Here is a 7,217-nt window from a genome sequence, read left to right on the forward strand (position 1 = left end):
GGGATGGGCTCAGGGACAAACTCCTAAACTGAAGATGTCTACCTGGGCCCCTTCTTGGCTTCGAGCCTCCAAGCATATGAGAGTATAGTATCACCAGCCATGGGGAGAGAGGAGCAATTGTAGAGAGGTGTGGCTAAAGGAAGAGGAAATTTCTACAGTCATGCATCAGGGCCCAGTCTCAGTATTTGATGCAGGAACGCTGGCCACTGCTGGCGGTGGCCTGCATAATCCTAGCTGAGGAGGAGGAGGAGCTGCCCAGTCTGGAACTCTGATCCATGGAGGCGCTTGTGCTTCTGGACCGGATGCCCTTCCTCACACTGGTGAACGCACAGTCCCCTTGGATGCCCTGGTCACTTCTGTTGCCCCAGATGCCATTGCTGCTGCTGCGACTGCTGCCCCCAACACTAATGCTCTTGTTGCCAGATGTGTGGTTGACCACAACTGCAAAGAGAATAGGTTGTTCAATGCCACCTTGTCTGTCTAAATGTCCATTGCATGCATTCCTATCTAAGGAATGAGTGGCAGAGAAAATCCAAAAAAAAAAAAAATCCATGAGTGGGAATTCTTTATCTGAAGGCAAATCCAGGACATATACTGCACAGGACATTTGATAAGTCCTACCCAAATATGGATCTCCCTTTGCCCCACCCTTTCTTTTACTCTGGCAATCAGGCTATATAGGTAAACGAATTTGTGGGTAGAAGAGCTGAAGCAAAGTCATGAGAAATCATGTCAAACACTAGAAATGGAATTCATAAGATACTCACGGATGCACACTGGGCTCTGACACTCCCCCAGACATCCTGTTTAGGAAAATAAAGTAAATATCATGGAAAACTCATCGTGGCTCCTCTCGGCATCTCTGTTCAGAGTTATCCCCTGTGATGCCAGAGTACAATATTATAAGCTGCAGCATCAGGGATTGATGTTAGGCATGAGAAGGGCTTCCCTGAGGTTCTAGGATGGGGATGCAGAGAAACAGAGATATAATGTGTCTCTAGATACTTGACTCTACCATCACCTTGGTCCTGGTTCCCTCACTGGCAAAACTGGAATAATATACTTCTTTTTCAGTTTGTTGAGAAAAGTGAATTAAGCCACAAAGAATGTCTAGCACAGTGTCTGGCCTATACCAAAAGTGACACAGCTCTTATCTGTGCCAGAGATGGAGAGACAAAGAAGAGTGACTGGTGTGGAGGGAAGCGGAAACCAGTTTGGAGAATAGGAAAAGCAGGCTGCTAGGACAACGTAGTATCTATCTGTATTCTCCACCATATCAGGATTGGCTGGCTTTGGCCTTTGGGGTGCACTACATGCCTATTAGGAAGCTTTAAGTATTCAGCTCTAACAAATAAAGTTGGTGTTCCTAAGCCCAAAGGGGTGAGTGCTAGACAGTATAATTCAGTTATTCAAGCATTTGGGGAGATGCTATTTTGTCCTCTGCCACTGTGTCTAACCAAAGACCATAAAATTGTTTGAAACTTGATTCTCAAATCCTCCTTGCCTTAGCCAGAGTCCCTACCCATCTGCACTCCTCGCCATCCAGCATCTTCTGGTAGGTGGCAATCTCCACATCCAATGCCAACTTGATGTTCATCAGCTCCTGTAGTCATGCAGGAGATAGGCCAAGTTTTCCTGGGCCTACTGCAGGGCCTTCTTGAGCTCTGCCGACTTGGCTTGGGCATCTTTGAGTGTCCATTCACCCTGTTGTTCAGTGTCAGCAATCGTCGCCTGCAGGTTAGTATTCTGAAGGAGAGAGAAGAGAAGGGTTGAATCTCTAAAATCACCCGGGCACATGGCAGGTGACCATGCTAACTCCTTCTGGCCATATCACTCATATCCATGTAGATACACGATGCTAGGAAATTCCAATGGTCATTTGAATCCTTACCCAGAGATCCCAGAGATATTGATCACTTGCTTCCCAATGTCTTAAAGGGGGTTTATCTATGGTATGAAACCCCAGAAACTCAATCCCACATATTTCATGGAGTCTTAGGGCCACAACAAATGACATGAGGGAAGATCATTCTATCTTGAAGATGATGGGTAGGAATAAAGGTAATATACATGAAACCATCACTCTGTATGGTATTACCTGGGAAACTTCATTGTTGCTTCCAATAAGGACCTCAAAGACTTTCTACCCTACTAGGTTCAGGTGTCCCACTGGCATCTCAGAGCACCATTGTTATCATAGTTACAATCCCAGGCTTTGGGGAGTCACGCCCACCTGCATCCTGATGCTCTAAATCTTGGCCCGCAGCCTCTGGACCATCCTGTTGAGCTCTGCAATCTCATTCTTGGTGCTCCTCAAGTCATCACCATACATGTTGGCTGTAGTCTGCCGTTCCCCAAGCTGGAAGGTAAGGAGCAGATAGGGAGAAATTATCCCTAAACCTCAAATACATATGTATGAAAAAGAGAACAGAAGTGCAGTCAATTCAGAAAGTCCTAATATTACACAGAAGTCCACCAGGAATTTAGAATGGAAAGGATCACTTAACTAAAAATCAAAGTTGCCCTTGAAGATATCAGGCAGTAGAAAGGAAAACATTGCAAGTCATAGGTATTTGTAAAAGATATTTCAGTGGGTTTCCACTGAACAAACTGCATTATCTGGGATGTTGCCAGGAAGGGCTGGAGGTGAAGGAGCAGAAGTCCTGGATAAATTTGTGAGTCTAGACTGTTGCACGGACTCCTATTTACCTTGACCTGGTATAGTCCCTTGGCCTCAGCCTTGATCCTCTGGGTGATCTCCTCATACTGGCCCTTGACCTCGGTGATGATGCTATCCAGGTCGAGATGCCGGTTGTTGTCCATGGACAGGATGATGGACATATCACTGGATTCCGACAGGACCTGGTTGTACTCCTACATGCACACAGGAACACACCATTGGGCAGTGTCATCATCTCTCTAGGATGCCCTAAACCTTCCAAGCATTGGCTCTGGAATGTTGTGGTGTCAAGAAAATTAAATCTTACTGGAGGGAAAGGAAGAGGACAAGACAGTGATCCAGAAACCAGGCAGTAAGAAAATTCCCAGCAGGCAGTGAGGGATTGCCCTTAACTCTCCTTTTACAGATTTCCTTTGAGAGCCTCTGTCCATGCAGATTCTAAAGGCATGGACTGCAGATTCTGAAAGCCAGGAGCCATGGGAGGGAGAACATAAGCAATATGGTTAATGAGGTGTAAAATTGAAGAAATGAAGAAGAAATAGGGATAAAAGATGGGAAAGATTGCAAATGCCTGCTGCCAAATAGATTTCACAAAGGAAGCTGAATCCCCAGAATCAAGCAAGATTTGAGACCCCGTGTCATGGCTTCCACCCTACAGGACAGTATGAAGGTCCTTACAGCTTCAAAGAGGGCTCTCGGAAAGTTGACTTCACTGGTCAGACTCTCCATTTTTATTTCCGAGTCCACTTTGGTCATGTAGGAAGCATCCACATCCAGAAAGTAAAAAACAGGGGTACCTGGGTGGCTCAGTGGGTTAAGCCTCAGCCTTCGGCTCAGTTTATGATCTCAGGGTCCTGGGATCGAGTCCCGCATCAGTCTCTCTGCTCAGCGGGGAGCCTGCTTCCCCTGCTCTCTCTGCCTGTCTCTCTGACAACTTGTGATCTATCTCTCTGTCAAATAAATAAATAAAATCTTAAAATAAAAAAGAAAGTAAAAAAAAACAGAGAATTAGACTTCTTAGCTTCAGTATTATTCTCATTAGTTACCATTGCATTTAATAACATTGGTATCATGTTTACATAGTTGAGAGACCAAAAATCATTTAAACCAGACCTTACACTTGTAGTAGACAGTTTTGATAATTGAGCTCAGTGTTAGAAAAAAATCACCACTATCCATTTTTGTAGCTTGGATAGTTAGGGTGGTAGTTATTAAGAGTTGCAATAAACTATAATGTGTAAGGACTGGCTCAAAGCAGTTTTGCAACTGTTGAGCCAAATACACTTGAGAGATATCCTAGCTACAGAAAACAAAAACAACCAAAAAACCCACCCACACACAAAAAAAACAAAAAGCCCTCAGGGCATAGACTCAGATGCAAGGCTAGCATTGTTCTGGCCATCAACAACAGGACAACATTTGGAATTCTGCTCTGAACAAAGTGCTAGCCAGTCTCACATCCCTGGGAAGATGCCACCATCCCCCTGACTTCCCTTGTGCCATGGGAGGATCCCTGTGACAGCTTGTTCTTCCCCACTGGCCTGCTCACCCTCTCAGAATCATGAAGTCATTCTCAGCCTCTGAGCACTTATTAAGCTCATCATTGTACATACAAGAAAGGAGAGAGGTCATGTTCGAGGGTGACTGAGCCAAGTGTATGTGCCCATGTGCCGAGGGAAAGGTCTTTATTCCAGAGGGTGGTGTGTAACCTAGGGCAGAGATGCAGGTGACTATTCCCTGGATAAGACCAAACTAAAGCCAGTTGAGTGGCATGCTTTATTAAAATGGGAGGGCCTTTAAGAGCACACTGGCATCCCATTTCTGACACTCCAGAATATTGGAAATAGAAGATAAAACAAGTGATAGAATTGGCACATAACCCCTGGTGTCCTTGGGCAACACATTCATGCAGGTCTCTGAATTCTCTACTGCAAGGACTCAGGCTAGTCTTCATGAACAAAAAACCTGTGGTCATTCCCAAGGCCACCTCCCACCTACACCCGAAGCCCCCAGCTGTTCCCTTCTCCATCTGTGTCCTACATCCCCTTGAATCTCCCTCATCACCCAGCACAAACGCATTCTCTAACTAGTCCTCACTCTTGGCAGTATATTGGAATCACCTGAGGCTCTATAAAAACTACCAGTGCCTGGATCCCATGCCTAGAAATTCTGATTCAATGAGTCATGTGTGCAACCTGGACATACAGAATTTATAAAGCTTCCAAAATGATTCCGGTAAGCAGCACAGCGTAAGACCCACTGTTGTTGGGGCACCTGGGTGGCTCAGTGGGTTAAAGCCTCTGCCTTCAGCTGAGGTCATGAGCCCAGGTTCCTGGGATCAAACTCTCCATCAGGCTCTTTGCTCAGTGGTGAGCCTGCTTCCACCCACCTGTATCTCTGCCTGCCTCTCTGCCTACTTGTGATCTCAGTTTGTCAAAAAAAAAAAAAAAAAACAACCCAAAAACAAAACAAAAAAAAACCCCCACTGTTGTTAATGCCAAAGTGCCTGATACCTATCTCTGTCTAAAGGGGGCCCCCTTGAAGCCCACACTCTGACATACATCTCATTCTCCCTGGCACCAACACAAATATAAAAAGAGAACAGATCCTCCTTCATCAGACCCGCATCCTAACACCCCATCCTGCGGCCTACAGATTCCTTGAGGACATGCACAAACAACTTCCCAGCCGAAAAGCCTCCACACCTCCTGACCTGCACCACAATCACTTAGACCCAGTGGCTGCTTCCCCAGCACCTCCATCACTCACTTTCTCTTATACTCCTCCACAAATGTTTGCATTGTGCTGTTCCCCATCCAGCTGAACCTACTCACTCAGCAGCCCGTCCAGGTGGGACTGGAGGCAGCTGGTATAAGACTCAAAGAAAGGCTGCAGGTCATTGGCGCTGGCCCTGGAGATGGCCGATTGCTCCTGCAGGAGGCACCACCTGGTCTCCAGCACCTTGTTCTCCTGCTCCAGGAACCGCACCTGTGGTCAACCAGGGAGCAGAGGTCATGGCCTACCCAGCCTCTGGCTCATGGGCAGACCCACGGCCCCAACCTACGCCTCATGTTTCCAGGCCCCCCTCCCTATCATGAGCCCTCACCTTGTCGATGAAAGAGACAAACTTGTCATTGAGAGTCTTGATCTGCTCCTTCTCTTGGGTCTTCATCTCCCTGATCTGAGGGTCAATCCCCATGTTTTGGGGCTGAAGGAGGCTCTGGTTGATGGTCACCTCCTGGATACTGAGGGTGGATACTGAGGGGAAAGCCCCCTGAACCCCCAAGGCCTGAAGCTCCTCCAGGAATGCTTCCCAAACCACCAGGTCTTCCTCCATTGCTAATGGAGCCTCTTCCAGAGATACCCCTCATGCCCCTTCCTCCAGCCCCACATAGACTCCTTCCAAAGGCACCCGAGCAACCCCATGCTGAGCTCCCAGTCTGGACAGCACCTCTGGCCACACTGAGCAAGAAGGTCTTGCTCAAGGCTGTACAGGCTCTGGCTGCCAAAGGTACCCCCTACCATGACACAGGCTGTGGAGGTCCTGCCTCCTCCATGGCATGAGGCTGACTGGGACTTAGTGGGGCTGATATAGCTCTGTCCAGACACCACAACAGAGCCCTTGGTGGCCTGAGACAGCCTGCTGGACTGCTGGCTCATTATTTTCTCAGGGCACAGGAAGATGTCCTGGGTCAGAAGACTCTGAGGAAAGGGCATCTTCTGACACAAGGAGACAGGTGGCCCCTTTTATAGGCTCCAGTGAACTGGTTCATTAATTGGATGATTTCCAGGGTTTCATTCACTGGCTACAACAATCCCCACACCAATTTCCTTTGCTGTAATCCCAGAATCTCCATTTCAAGTCTTCCCTGTAATTAGCCTTGTGCAGAATTTGTGTACTACCAAACCAGGGCCCTCCCTTGATGAATGAGCTTCGTTCCTGCCAGGCATGGCCAAGTCCCAGGGCCCCAGGCACCAGCTTCTCAGGAGGCAGCAGGTTCAATTAGGTGACTCTGTGGCTTTTTCATTCCCCCAAAACCCTGGGCGTCCTCTCATGTTGCTAAGCTGTCTGCCTCCCAGAACGAATGAGGCGTGCACAGATTCCTGTGTTTGGGAGAGACAGCGTGGAGAGTGATCTCCCTCCTACCTGTAGCACCTCCAAATCTCACAGTGTGTATCCATGGAACTCACCAGAAAGCCTCTGTTGGTTTGTCCCTGGCTCTGTGACACGAGCAGCTCCTCTGGTATCCCAGTCACAGAGGGGCAGGTGTCAGGCGAGAATGTTCCAGACTGACCCAGAGGCCTAAGTAGGTGGACTAGATACTAGAGACATTCATCTGAGCCTTAGCATTGTTCACCACTGGGGTGACCAAGAGAATTCTAATATCTCCTTCTGTCTCCCTTGGTTCCCTGCATGGTGTTATTGCTCCTGTTCAACTTGCTGCCCAGGTGGACCCACATCCCCTATTTCACTCCCACACCAGGTCTCTTCCTCTTTCAAATATGCCTCCTCGATCCCCCTTCCAGGAAGCCTCCC

The 7,217-nt window shown here is 47.8% G+C and overlaps 1 pseudogene; it reads right to left on the reverse strand.

The window, feature by feature from the left end:
* Nucleotides 1–178: 178 nt before the first annotated feature.
* On the reverse strand, nucleotides 179–6,017 carry LOC123946402 (annotated as a pseudogene).
* Nucleotides 6,018–7,217: the final 1,200 nt, after the last annotated feature.

This window comes from Meles meles, chromosome 7 (genome assembly GCF_922984935.1).
Source record: "Meles meles chromosome 7, mMelMel3.1 paternal haplotype, whole genome shotgun sequence".
Lineage (NCBI taxonomy): Eukaryota > Metazoa > Chordata > Mammalia > Carnivora > Mustelidae > Meles > Meles meles.